This window comes from Delphinus delphis, chromosome 1, assembly GCF_949987515.2.
Source record: "Delphinus delphis chromosome 1, mDelDel1.2, whole genome shotgun sequence".
In the NCBI taxonomy this organism is placed as follows: domain Eukaryota; kingdom Metazoa; phylum Chordata; class Mammalia; order Artiodactyla; family Delphinidae; genus Delphinus; species Delphinus delphis.
This window is the reverse complement of record NC_082683.1, coordinates 98,720,424-98,735,394: the sequence shown is the minus strand read 5'-3', so window position 1 is coordinate 98,735,394 and position 14,971 is coordinate 98,720,424. Positions and strand designations below refer to the sequence as shown.

Here is a 14,971-nt window from a genome sequence, read left to right as displayed (position 1 = left end):
AAGCTTTGAAGTTTCATTAGGTCCCATTTGTTTATTTTTGTTTTTATTTCCATTTCTCTAGGAGGTGGGTCAAAAAGGATCTTGCTGTGATTTTTGTCATAGAGTGTTCTGCCTATGTTTTCCTCTAAGAGTTTCATAGTGTCTGGCTTTATATTTAGGTCTTTAATCTATTTTGAGTTTATTTTTGTGTATGGTGTTAGGGAGTATTCTAATTTCATTCTTTTATATGTAGCTGTCCAGTTTTCCCAGCACCACTTATTGAAGAGGCTGTCTTTTCTCCATTGTATATCCTTGCCTCCTTTATCAAAGATAAGGTGACCATATGTGTGTGGGTTTATCTCTGGGCTTTCTATCCTGTTCCATTGGTCTATATTTCTGTTTTTGTGCCAGTACCATACTGTCTTGATTACTGTAGCTTTGTAGTATAGCCTGAAGTCAGGGATCCTGATTCCTTCAGCTCTGTTTTTCTTTCTCAATATTGCTTTGGCTATTTTGTCTTTTGTGTTTCCATACAAATTGTGAAATCTTTTGTTCTAGTTCTGTGAAAAATGCCATTGGTAGTTTGATAGGGATTGCACTGAATCTGTAGATTGCTTTGGGTAATATAGTCATTTTCACAATGTTGATTCTTCCAATCCAAGAACATAGTATATCTCTCCATCTGTTTGTATCGTCTTTAATTCATCACTGTCTTATAGTCTTCTGCCTACAGGTCTTTTGTCTCCTTAGGTAGGATTATCCCTAGGTATTTTATTCTTTTTGTTGCAGTGGTAAATGGGAGTGTTTCCTTAATTTCTCTTTCAGATTTTTCATCATTAGTGTATAAGAATGCAAGAGATTTCTGTACATTAATTTTGTATCCTGCTACTTTTCCAAATTCATTGATTAGCTCTACTATTTTTCTGGTAGCATCTTTAGGATTCTCTGTGTATAGTATCGTATCATCTGCAAACAGTGACAATTATACTTCTTCTTTTCTGATTTGGATTCCTATTATTTCTTTTTCATCTCTGATTGCTGTGGCTAAAACTTCCAAAACTATGTTGAATAATATTGATGAGAGTAGGCAACCTTGTCTTGTTCCTGATCTTAGTGGAAATGGTTTCAGTTTTTCACCATTGAGAATGATGTTGGCTGTGTGTTTGTCATATATGGCCTTTATTATGTTGAGGTAAGTTCCCTTTATGCCTACTTTCTGGAGGTTTTTTTTTTTTTTTTTTTGCAGTATGCGGGCCTTTCACTGCTGTGGCCTCTCCCGTTGCGGAGCACAGGCTCAGGATGTGCAGGCTCAGCGGCCATGGCTCACGGGCCCAGCCGCTCCACGGCATGTGGGATCCTCCCGGACCGGGGCACGAACCCGTGTCCCCTGCATCGGCAGGCAGACTCTCAACCACTGCGCCACCAGGGAAGCCCTGGAGGTTTTTTTTTTATCATAAGTCGGTGTTGAATTTTGTCAAAAGCTTTTTCTGCATCTATTGAGATGCTTACATGGTTTTTCTCCTTCAATTTGTTAATATGGTGTATCACATTGATTGATTTACATATGTTGAAGAATCCTTGCATTCCTGGGACAAAACCCACTTCGTCATGATGTATGATCCTTTTAATGTGCTGCTGGATTCTGTTTGCTAGTATTTTTTTTTTTTTTTTTTTTTTGCGGTACACGGGCCTCTCACCACTGTGGCCCCTCCCATCGCAGAGCACAGGCTCCGGACATGCAGACCCAGCGGCCATGGCCCACGGACCCAGCCGCTCCGCAGCATGCGGAATCCTCCCAGACCGTTGCGCAAACCCGCGTCCCCTGCATCGGCAGGCAGACTCCCAACCACTGCGCCACCAGGGAAGCCCTGTTTGCTAGTATGTTGTTGAAGAGTTTTGCATCTATGTTCATCAGTGATATTGGCCCTGTAGTTTTCTTTTTTGTGACATCCTTGTCTGGTTTTGGTGTCAGGGTGATGGTGGCCTTGTAGAATGAGTTTGGGAGTGTTCCTCCCTCTGCTATATTTTGGAAGAGTTTGAGAATGATAGGTGTTAGCTCTTCTCTAAATGTTTGATAGAATTTGCTTGTGAAGCCACCTTGTCCTGGGCTTTTGTTTGTTGGAAGATTTTTAATCACAGTCTCAATTTCAGTGCTTTTGATTGGTCTGTTTATATTTTCTATTTCTTCCTGGTTCAGTCTTGGAAGGTTGTGCTTTTCTAAGAATTTGTCCATTTCCTCCAGGTTGTCCATTTTATAGGCATATAGTTGTTTGTAGTAATCTCTCATCATCCCTTGTATTTCTGCAGTGTCAGTTGTTACTTCTCCTTTTTCATTTCTACTTCTGTTGATTTGAGTTTTCTCCCTTTTTTTCTTGATGAGTCTGGCTAATGGTTTATCAATTTTGTTTATCTTTTCAAAGAACCAACTTTTAGCTTTACTGATCTTTGCTATCGTTTCCTTCATTTCTTTTTCATTTATTTCTGATCTGATCTTTATGATTTCTTTCCTTCTGCTAACTTTGGTTTTTTTTTTGTTCTTCTTCCTCTAATTGCTTTAGGTGTAGGTGTAAGTTTAGGTTGTTTATTTGAGATTTTTTCTGATTTCTAGGACTGTATTGCTATAAACTTCCCTCTTAGAACTGCTTTTGCCGCATCCCATAGGTTTTGGGTCATCGTGTTTTCATTGTCATTTGTTTCTAGGTATTTTTTGATTGCCTTTTTGATTTCTTCAGTGATCTCTTGGTTATTTAGTAGTGTATTGTTTAGCCTCCTTGTGTTGTATTTCTTACAGTTTTTATTCCTGTAATTGATATCTAGTCTTATAGCTAGTAGTAGTAGTCGGAAAAGATACTTGATACGATTTCAGTTTTCTTAAGTTTACCAAGGCTTGATTTGTGACCCAAGATATGATGTATCCTGGAGAAAGTTCCATGAGCACTTGAGTTCTGTTGTTTTTGGATGAAATGTCCTATAAATATCAATTAAGTCCATATCGTTTAATGTGTCATTTAAAGCTTGTGTTTTCTTATTTATTTTCATTTTGGATGATCTGTCCATTGGTGAAAGTGGGGTGTTAAAGTCCCCTACTATTACTGTGTTACTGTCAATTTCCCCTTTTATGGCTGTTAGCATTTGCTTTATGTATTGAGGTGCTCCTATGTTGGGTGCATAAATATTTACAATTGTTGTATTTTCTTCTTGGATTGATCCGTTGATCATTATGTAGTGTCCTTCTTTGTCTCTTGTAATAGTCTTTATTTTAAAGTCTATTTTGTCTGATATGAAAATTGCTACTCCAGCTTTCTTTTGATTTCCATTTGCATGGAATATCTTTTTCCATCCCCTCACTTTCAGTCTGTATGTGTCCCTAGGTCTGAAGTGGGTCTCTTGTAGACAGCATATATATGGATCCTGTTTTTGTATCCATTCAGCCAGTCTATGTCTTTTGGTTGGAGCATTTAATCCATTTACATTCAAGGTAGTTATCGATATGTATGTTCCTATTACCATTTTCTTAATTGTTTTGGGTTTGTTATTGTAGGTCTTTTCCTTCTCTTGTGTTTCTCACTTAGAGAAGTACCTTTAGCATTCGTTGTAAATCTGGTTTGGTGGTGCTGAATTCTCTTAGTTTTTGCTTGTCTGTAAAGGTTTTAATTTCTCCATCGACTCTTAATGAGACCCTTGCTGGGTAGAGTAATCTTGGTTGTAGGTTTTACCCTTTCAGCACTTTAAATATGTCCTGCCACTCCCTTCTGGCTTGCAGAGTTTCTGCTGAAAGATCAGCTGTTAACATTATGGGGATTCCCATGTATGTTATTTGTTGCTTTTCCCTTGCTGCTTTTAATATTTTTTCTTTGTATTTAATTTTTGAGAGTTTGATTAATATGTGTCTTGGCGTATTTCTCCTTGGATTTATCCTGTATGGGACTCTCTGTGCTTCCTGGACTTGATTATTTCCTTTCCCATATTAGGGAAGTTTTCAACTATAATCTCTTCAAATATTTTCTCAGTCCCTTTCTTTTTCTCTTCTTCTGGGACCCCTATAATTCAAATGTTGGTGCGTTTAATGTTGTCCCAGAGGTCTCTGAGACTGTCCTCAATTCTTTTCATTCTTTTTTCTTTATTCTGCTCTGCAGTAATTATTTCCACTATTTTATCTTGCAGGTCACTTATCTGTTCTTCTGCCTCAGTTATTCTGCTATTGATTCCTTCTAGAGAATTTTAAATTTCATTTATTGTGTTATTCTTCATTGTTTGTTTGCTCTTTAGTTCTTCTAGGTTCTTGTTAAACGTTTCTTGTATTTTCTCCATTCTGTCTCCAAAATTTTGGGTCATCTTTACTATCATAACTGAATTCTTTTTCAGATAGACTGTGTATTTCCTCTTCATTTGTTTGGTCGGGTGGGTTTTACCTTGCTCCTTCATCTGCTGTGTGTTTTTCTGTCTTCTCATTTTGCTTAACTTACTGTGTTTGGGGTCTCCTTTTTGCAGGCTGCAGGTTCACAGTTCCCTGTTGTTTTTGGTGTCTGCTCCCAGTGGGTAAGGTTGGTTCAATGGGTTGTGTAGGCTTCCTGGTGGAGGGGACTGGTGCCTGTGTTCTGGTGGATGAGGCAGAATCTTTTCTTTCAGTTGGGCAGGGCTGCGTCTGGTGGTGTGTTTTGGGGTGTCTGTGACCTTATTATGATTTTAGGCAGCCTCTCTGCTAATGGGTAGGGTTGTGTTCCTGTCTTGCTATTTGTTTGTCATGGGGTGTCCAGCACTGGAGGTTGCTGGTTGTTGAGTGGAGCTGGGTCTTAGTGTTGAGATGGAGATCTCTGAGAGCTCTCGCCAGTTGATATTATGTGGGGCCGGGAGGTCTCTGGTGGTCCAATGTCCTGAACTTGGCTCTCCCATCTCAGAGGTTCAGGCCTGACACCCGACCAGAGCACCAAGATCCTTCCTCATGTTTAGACTTCCATCACCCATCTGGCAGGGAGTGAGCCTCCTCAAAGCACACGCAGCCGTCCTCCGGGAGGAAACACCAATCCCAACAGAAGCCCACAAGACAAAAGCAACTCAGCGAGATCCCCCGGCAGCTGAGAGCACGTTTTCTTCCTCTTTTTCTTTGATCTGTTGCTATACGCACTCTGCCCAAGACAACATCAAGTTTCTCAAGCTTTGCTTCCCAGCCTATGAAAAGTTGGGCACAGGGCCACCTGTAACCTTCTAATCTTTAAACTCTTTTAAACTTTTTTACCTCTTCCTTTGACTCATCCTGAGTTCTACCCCATTCTTGATTCTCCGTGACTTTGTCCACAGAAATTCCATTTTCTCCTGAAATCCTACCTATCCCTTGTCTCCATTGTATTTTTTAAAAATATTTATTTATTTAGGCTGTGCCAGGTCTTAGTTGTGGCACATGGAATCTTTTAGTTGCAGCATGTGGACTCTTAGTTGTGGCATGCAGACTTCTTACTTGCGGCGTGGATGTGGGATCTAGTTCCCCAGCCAGGGATCAAACCCGGGGCCCCTGCATTGGGAGCATGGAGTCTTACCCACTGGACCACCAGGGAAGTCCCTCCACTGTATTTTTTTTATTTTGCGGTACGCGGGCCTCTCACTATTGTGGCCTCTCCCGTTGTGGAGCACAGGCTCCGGATGCGCAGGCTCAGCGGCCATGGCTGACGGGCCTAGCCGCTCCGCGGCATGTGGGATCTTCCTGGATCGGGGCACGAACCCGTGTCCCCTGCATCTGCAGGCAGACTCTCAACCACTGCGCCACCAGGGAAGCCCTCCACTGTAATTTTTGTATTATGTGAATCTTTACACTTGTATTATTTTTGCTTACTTTCTCTCCTCTATTGTAAGTTTCTAAGGTAGTAGCTGTCTTTGAAGTTCCCATATGCATAGTTAAATGGAACAGTGTGTCTTGAGCAACTTTTTGGCTAATTACTGTGACCCATGGAATTCTCTCTTCTTGTGGATCCAGTAATATCAGTTACATTATTTAAATTAGCCCCAAACCTTGTCTTCAGTAATTCCCTCTAAGGTGTAGGCTTTTGTCATGCCAATTGCCAGTAACCCCTCTAGAGGTTGATGATTCAGATTTAGGATGCAAATTAGAAATGCACAATTTTACCTCACTCTGTTGTGATTGCACCTTGCTGATGTTTGTCATTTTTCATATAGAAAACAGCCCGCTAAGGGGAGCAGATTAACAATTGACTGTATTTTTTTAGGAAAGTGAAGTAGATTGTTGAAATTATTTTAAGTGTATTATAAAGTGATTTTTGTTTTACTGACAGTATATTCTAGGACTTACATCATCAGCATTTAAAGACTTAAGTTTAACCTATAATTGTATTTTGAGATAACAAAATTTCATTTTTGATAATTTTTTAGTGTCCAGAAATGCCCTTTAAAACAACTTTGCAGGGCTTCCCTGGTGGCACAGTGGTTGAGAGTACACCTGCCGATGCAGGGGACACGGGTTCGTGCCCTGGCCCAGGAAAACCCCACATGCCGCGGAGCAGATAGGCCTGTGAGCCATGGCCGCTAGGCCTGCGCATCCGGAGCCTGTGCTCCGCAACGGGAGAGGCCACAACAGTGAGAGGCCCGAGTACCGCAAAACAAAAACAACTTTGCAAATAACTATTTATCTGTGCTTAGTGTAAGTAATGCTTATGTTAGACAAACAATACTTAATTTATTAGTCTTTTGTGGATTATCAGGTACTTTACAAAAACAACTTTGTTACTTCTTTGAAGTAGTGGGCTCAGATGTAGTAGTAATAATGATGTTCAGACTCATGATGGACATTACACAATTATGTATACAGGAAAGAACTAAAAGGAGACAAATGTAATTGTCTTGAATTTGGGATGAAAAAAAATTTTTTTAACATCTTTATTGGAGTATAATTACCTTACAATGGTGTGTTAGTTTCTGCTTTATAACAAAGTGAATCAGCTATACGTATACATATACCCCCATATCGCCTCCCTCTTGCTTCTCCCTCCCACCCTCCTATCCCACAAAAATATGGAACGTTTCATGAATTTGTGTGTCATCCTTGTGCCGGGGCCATGCTAATCTTCTCTGTATCATTCCAATGTTAGTATGTATGCTGCTGAAGCAAGCATTGGGATGAAAACTTTAAGAATGATGAGTAAAGCATAGAGGTAAAATTCTAGTCTTTATTCATAAAAACCTAGAGATACTTTTACATAAAACCAACTATAAAACTATTAAAAATTATGAAGCTGATTATAGTGTTAAATATTTCAGTGAGCAGTTCAAGTCATACTTTTTTTTTTTTTCAAGAAAAGGAGGAACAACTTTCTCTGCTGTCTTCCTCCTTGTGACTACTTATTTTCCCAACTTGGCCTCAAAGAACTAGGTGTGAAGTAGATACCAGCAGTGGTATACTAGCATTTCTATTCAAAAGGAGTAATGTAGATGACCATAACCCTAACTCCATACCTGTTTATTTATTATTTTAAAGTAGTCAGTAACATTTGTGCTTCAAACCCTGGGATAAAATCAGTCATATATTAATAAATAAAAATAGTGTATTTAGGTTTTGGAGAGTCTACTTTGGATTGCAGAAAACAATGTTTATAGCTTATAGTCTAGATTATAATCTGGAATTCTACTGAGCAAAACTCTCCTGTATAGTGTAAAGGACTTCAAAGGACACAGTCTCTAACTTCCCTTTCTTCACTATTACCTCAGATTTTTATGTCCTTTCTAAAATGTGAAGAAAATTGGTATTTAGAAATCATGCCAAAATAAAAAATTTCAAATAACAAAGACAGGAATTTGGTAATTTGGCAGAATTGTGTTGAGTCCACCGATGGGTTTTGAATTTTTTTATCCATAATTTTTCTTTTGAATGCTCGTATTTTATTTCCTTTCTTCTTCTCTCTGAATCTTTTTCTTCCTGAAGACACTGCAGTTTTAAATTTAATTTTGATACTGTGGAATAAAGTTTTTAATATAAGACAGTGTTATTATTAAAACTGATGAAACAGTTCTTGGTGACCAAAAATTGTGACCTTAAAAAGCAAATTGTGGGAGTTCCCTGGTGGTCTAGTGGTTAGGACTCGGTGCTTTCACTGCTGTGGCCCAGGTTCAATCCCTGGTTGGGGAACTGAGATCCCATAAGCCAAGAGGCATGTCCAAAAATATATAAATAAACAAACAAATAAATAAATAAAAGAAATTGTGAGAAACCATAACTGGCAACTAAGCTCAAAGTTTAATCACATTCAATAAGTATTATATTAGCTGTTCCAACTGAACCTTACTGCATCAAACAGCTCTACTATCACAGAGTATGTATGTAAATTTAAGTGTAAATATTCTGAGATTAATTAACCTTTAATGTTTTTTTTACTCTTAATTCAGAAAAAAATTTGTGAAATTCATGCCATGGAGCATTTCTATTTAACCTCAGAACCCAGATTGTTTCCTTTGAACTGAGATGTTGCAGCTTCTATTAACTCAAATGGAAATTTTAGAAATCTTGGAGATATTTTTATTATCCTACCTTCAGCATACGTAGGTGAAATGCTCTGGGACAGGTAATCTTCATTTTCAAGTGGTGGTATGGAATTATTTTGCAAATCCTCAGCTTCATATGTACCCTGAATTTAGAATGAACTCTCCTAAGATGAGACTGGATGCCTCAGGACTTCTTTAACTGACTCATTTCATGCAAATCCCCTTCTCCATCATTTAAAAAAAATTTCTTATTGAAGTATAGTTGATTTTCAATATTGTGTTTCAGGTCTATAGCAAAGTGATTCATATACTGTGTGTATGTGTGTGTGTGTGTGTGTGTGTGTGTGTGTGTATATATATATATATATATATATATATATATACTTTTTCAGATTCTTTTCCATTATAGCTTATTACAAGATACTGAATTTAGTTCCCTATGCTATACAGTAAGTCCTTGTTTATCTATTCCCTTCTTCTTTACAAAAGAAAGACTACCTCACTCATCCCTGTTCTTACTCTGGTGTGCTGTTCCATACTATAAAAATCTTTGGGGAACAATCCAAACAAAGGGAAAAACCCAGAATGCATAGCTCCAGAGAGAGAATTTTGAAGGAGACAGGAATAGGTGGTAACAGGAATGTTTTTCAACTCACTGCTTTGAATTTGTAGGGAAGAAAAACTTTTCCCTTCTTACCTTCTAAGCTCTGTGGTTGGTCTAATAATTAAATAATAATTAAATTGACATAAGGCAGATTAACAGCAGAAAAACATTTAATTTCGTACATATGCGAGCCCATAAAAATATAACACTTGAGACTTCCCTGGTGGCGCAGTGGTTAAGAATCTGCCTCCCAATGCAGGGGACATGGGTTCGACCCCTGGTCCAGGAAGATCCCACATGCCGTGGAGCAGCTAAGCCCGTGCACCACAACTACTGAGCCTGTGCTCTAGATCCTGCGAGCCACAGCTACTGAGCCCACGTGCCACAACTAATAAGCCTGCGTGCCTAGAGCCTGTGCTCCACAACAAGAGAATCCACCACAACGAAGAGTAGCTCCCACTTGGAGCAACTAGAGAAAGCCTGTGTGCAGCAACAAAGACCCAATGCAGTCAAAAATAAAAAAGCTAAATAAATAAATTTATTGAAAAAAAATATGACACTCAAAGAAGTAACCTAAGCAGGAAGCTTTTATACCTTTTAGACAAGGAAACAATACATTTGTGAAGAATTGACAAGACAAAGCATTTGGGCTTGGGTGGCATATTAGTGAAGAAGTAACAAGGTTTGTTTATATAGCCTTCTCGGCCCTAAACTCACTATCTCTGATAATAAGGATGCCTGCTATTCTCCTGATACTGGGAGAGTAACTTTCGAATGGGAGATTTATTTCCTGCTATCGGGGACAAAGGAGGTCAGAGTGTCCATCTTGTACTGGCTGTTTCTTAAGTTACTTTAATTCAAAATAAACAATATGCCAAATGGCATATTTTGGGGTGGCATATTCTATTCCCTTTCAAATTCAAGTGAGGTCACACCTTTTCTGATAGTGAGGACTGGCCAGTTATATAGTGGCCATTTTCCGTAAACTGAATGAGCCGAAGTGCCAAGGTTTTGACAACGATATATTTAATGCACATATAACACAATATATAATATGCCAGAAATCACATATTTGCAACTATCAAACTTATACAGTTTAATAGTCAATGTGTAAGGAAGTACAGTTTCCAGAGTTCATTTTGGGGCAAAATTGTTGAAGACCACAGGTTTGGGAGTCACTTGTACACACACTTAGTTCCTTTCAAAGTAAATCTAAGAGATTAAGAGAGGGTATAATGGTATAATTCAGGACGTTATATCAGCAAAGAATTTTGCTTGATTTTTTTTTCTTTCTTACACCAAGTGTGATTCTTATAAAAAGCCTGTAGTTGTGGAAGAGAATTAATTTGGTAGCTCTATCTAAAAGACCCCAGGCAAAGGACACTATGGGATGTGACAGTATTTTCCAGAGCAAAAGCAGAAACTACGCTAGGGACCAAATTCCTGCGTCAGAACCAACCAGGACCAACAGAGACCTTTACCAAGGATGAATCATGCTTTGGGAGATGAGGGCCCGGTGGCATTGGGGAAACTTTGAAATGGCTCTTACATCAATCATATCTCTTCTGCAGGTGAAATGTACTATATGTCCTATACTCACTTGAGGACTTTCACTTATCCTTGTTTGTCTCCGTCGGTGAATGGGAATGGGTGGAAAATTGTATTTCTAATAATTTCATGGTATAATCTTACCCATTCTGATGAATAGTCAAAATAAATGGAAATCTCTGAAGGAGATGAATCTGTAATTGCTACCAGGCCATAGAATAATGGTGCTTTCATGTTCTGATTTGATTCCATCAATTTCTGGGCTTAAGCAGCTACTTAGAAAGTTGTAAATGTTAGGAGGAGTTATCTGGGCTATTTATGCCAAATCACTTTAAAGGACTTGAAACAATCTGATTGTGTCTGAGCTCCGGTAAACAGAACTATCCTAGTGGAACTTGCTGGCCCTGGTCATATCCCAGTCCTGTTTATCTGACCAGGAGACCCTGGGGAAGTTTGGAACAAGGCCAGAGTCTCTTAAGGAACATTGTTGAAGAAGTCTCAGATCCTTCTGGAGGAAAAGGAGGAGTCTGAAAAGTTTGCCCAGGCTCCTGCTTTTTGTGGTGGCATTGCCTTGGGGTGTGTGTGTGTGTGTGTCTGTGTGTGTATGTGTGTGTGTATTTGTTTAAATGAGATTATAAAATATGTCTTAGATATTTGTGTTCATGTGCATATATTGTTAGGGATAACTAGTTCTGTAGGAGAATTTTTTATATCTTGTATTTGTTTTAAAATGACAATCTAAAATAGATAAAGTATTTTCTGGATATTATGGATGACCATTGTTTTAAAAGGAAAGTACTTTGCATTTGTATTTGATTAAAATTAATACAGGTACCAAATAGTATGGATTTAATGATGCAGGCTAGTGAAGAATAAGGATGAATACTTAATATTTAAATGATAGGTTTATACAAATGTAGACCAGATGATTTTATGGCATACTCTAAACTATGTAAAAACAAATTCAATATTAGTTTAAATAGAGAAAAAGTATATAATAGGATAAGCATATTCACTATGACAGCACTAATCTGATCACAGCGTTAATTTATAATTAATTATAAATTACAATTATATAATTATAAATTAATGTTTGTAGTGCTTTTGTTTAGTATTACTATATCTAATATGTACATATGTAAGTAACATTACAAATAAAATAATTTTATCAACCCAGCGATCCAGAAGAATTTTTATCTTTACTCTTTTAAAGAGGGTCTGTACATTAAAGTACATGTGTTTTGGAACTAGACTCACTTGAATTTGGATATGGGCTGTATTGTTTAACAACTTTAGGCACATCTTCACCAATTAAATGGGGCTTCATTTAATTTTCCAAATAATATATTTGCCTGGTATCTGCCAGAACCTATTCTAGATAATGGAAGTATATCATTGAACACAATAGATATGGTGTTTGTTCACAAGAGCATACACAGTTTAATGGGAGAGCCGGGCAAACAAATTATACTACAATGTAGGTGTTATGATAGAAGTAAGACTGGGGTTCTATGGGTCCACATAGCAGAGATGACAAGCCTGCCCCTGGCAGTTCAGGAGAAATGAGATCTGAAAGACAAATAGCAGTTAACCAAGTGATGGGAGAGCCAGACCTAGGCACAAGGAACAGAAACGTGCAAAAGGCAGAGGATGAGAGAGGATGGCACTTTGAAGAAGTTCAAGTACTCCGTTAAGCCTGGGGCGTAGTGTATGATGGAAATCAGGAGGAGATAAAGTTGAAGAGGCAAAAATGGTGAGATTAGAACAGGTTTTGAATGCTTTGATAAATTATTCTGAGGGTGATATATCTGGAGCCATAGAAGAATTTTAAGAAAAAGAGCAAAATGACCAGGCTTTACTTTCAGAAGATCACTTGGACTACAGTGTGGAGAATGAAAAAGGGAGACCAAAAGGTGGAAAGTAGGGAAACCAGTTAGGAGGCTATTGCATTAACCCATGGGAGATTGGTGACCTGATCTAAGGTACAGTGGCTGTGAGGGTGGAGAGGAGGACAAATACAGAGCTATTCAGATTGATTAGATATGGGACATGAGGGCAAATGAGAGAAGGTTGATCCCCAGATTCTGGACTGGCTAGCTGGAACTATGCGATTGAGTCATCACATAGATGATAAGGAAACCACTGGAACAGATAAGCTCTCAGTTTGCATTGTTAATTTAGGGCAGCTTGTGTGTAGTACATGTTTAAGGATCCATTTTCCCTTCTGGCTATATCGGCATCCCCTTTTATTTGTTCATCAAATATTTGTTGAGTATCTATTATTACATGCCAAAGGGCTAGAGATATATCACTATAAAAAGTCCCTGTTTTCATGCAGCTTATTTTTTGGTGTGGAGAGACTGACAACAATAAAAGGTAATGTGGTCTAGTAGTTAAAAGCACAAACTTGGGAGCCATTCTGATTACGTTTGAATCCCAGCTCTGCCATGTCCTGAATAAGTTACTTAACCTTTCCGTTCTCAGTTTGCTCAACTCTAAATTGGGAATAGTAATAGTACTTACTTCATAGGGTTGTTAGAGCATTAAATTAATCAAGTAAAGTGCTTAATCTAATGCCTGCTGCATAGAAAGCACCATATGAGTATTTACTGTTATTTTATATATTCTTTTAGATAGGTACCATGGAGAAAAACAAAGCAAGGTAAGGAGTGGGAAGTGGGAGGTTGATCTAGGATTGATCTAGGATGGTCCAGAAAAGGCTCCCTGATATGGGAACATTTGAACAAAGATTTCATTGAAGTGATATCTGGGTTAACAAAATTCTAGGCAGTGATAAACGTAAATTCAGAAACCCTGAAGGGCAACTGTGATTGACGTCCTTAAAGATAGTAAGAAGGCCAGTATAGCTGGAGTGGTATAAGCCAGGAGGGACAAAGGTAGGAGATGAAGTTAGGATAAATTATATAGGCCTTTGTAGCATTTAAAAACTCTGGCTTTCCATTCTATCTGTTCTGTGACTGGACCCCAGGCTTCAGAATTAGGCATATGAAATAGATCCAGCCAGTCAAGGCTCACACAGTGATTAGACCTGACCAGACCAAGTATTTACTTAAAGCTAATTATGTTGCCAAAGTGAACATTCTAGGAATTCTGTTGCCTGGAACGAAGCTGGGATCTTATGGAAAGTATGTAGGCTTGGAGTTACTGGCAATCTTCTTGCCTCAATGAGTTGAGGACCTGCTTGAAAGTGAAATCAACACAGAAGAAAGTAGAACTATAAATAGGGAAATATCCCTGACCAGATCATTTGGTCCTTGGATCAGGCTGTGCCTAAAGCCAGAATCACTGCCTTAGATTTCTTGGTTACATGAGCCAAAAACATTTTCTTTTTGGTCAAGTCAGATTGAGTTAAGTTTTTGGTCACTTGCCAACCTGATTAACATAAAATAGGCAGAAGAAATGGAGTAACTGAATCAAACTGAAAAGGAGTGAATGGCCTGCAAGAAAGGAAGACAATCCAGAGAGAAGATACAAAAGAAATAACTTGAGAGTGCACTTTCAACAATTTGAACAATGAATGAAGAAATTAATGTCCAGGCAAGGACACAAGAAGCTTGTCATATAAGCCTGGTGAAAGTATCTAGCACAAAATAGATAATTAAAAAATAGTATCTATAATGGTAATAGCTTCCATTATCTGCCACTAAATTATAAATTCTTTGGGAGCAGGAAACATATTTCAGTTTTTATTGCTTTTAGTAAACTAAAGTTGTCACTCAGATATTTGAATTGAATTTACTTTGTGCTGTGCCTTGCATACTTGGGCTAGTAATTGGGAGGTAAGCCTGGGATCAGCAGCAAAGGAAAACTAACCTTAGCTCCCACATTAAGCCAGGAATCCTGGCTAAAATCATCCAGGTCCATAGCATTCCTAGCTTCTGGGAGATGCAATTTTTTTTCCTGGAAGAAAGTGCCCTCAGTTTAGGCCTTCAAGTTTCTCAGAGATTAAGATCAACCACCTAAGTTCATAAGCATTACCAAAAGAACGACATGGAAAAATTGAGAAACACATCGTCATTAGGAGATTTCAACATACTTCTCTTCAATTATTGATAGATGAAGGAGAAAATAGAAAACTAGTAAAGATTTAGAAGATTTGAAAAAACAAAAGTTTGATTGAACAAATAAATAATTCAACCCAACAACTAGAAAATGTATATTCTTTTCAAGCATACATGAAATATTTTCAAAAATTAATATACCAGCCCATAAATGCCAGTCTTATAAAATATCAAAAAATTGAATTGTACCAACCTTGTCATCTTACCACAGTGTTGTTAAGTATAAGTCACTAAAGTTAAACAAAAGATTTCCTTTGGAGAGCTAAAAACCCCT

The 14,971-nt window shown here is 38.1% G+C and overlaps 1 non-coding gene across 1 annotated transcript; it reads right to left on the bottom strand.

Annotated features, from left to right (window-relative positions):
* Positions 1 to 6,993: 6,993 nt before the first annotated feature.
* On the bottom strand, positions 6,994 to 7,100 carry LOC132416000 (U6 spliceosomal RNA). Its single transcript, XR_009517443.1, has one exon. It is a non-coding gene; the product is annotated as a U6 spliceosomal RNA (small nuclear RNA).
* Between the last annotated feature and the right edge of the window lie 7,871 nt (positions 7,101 to 14,971).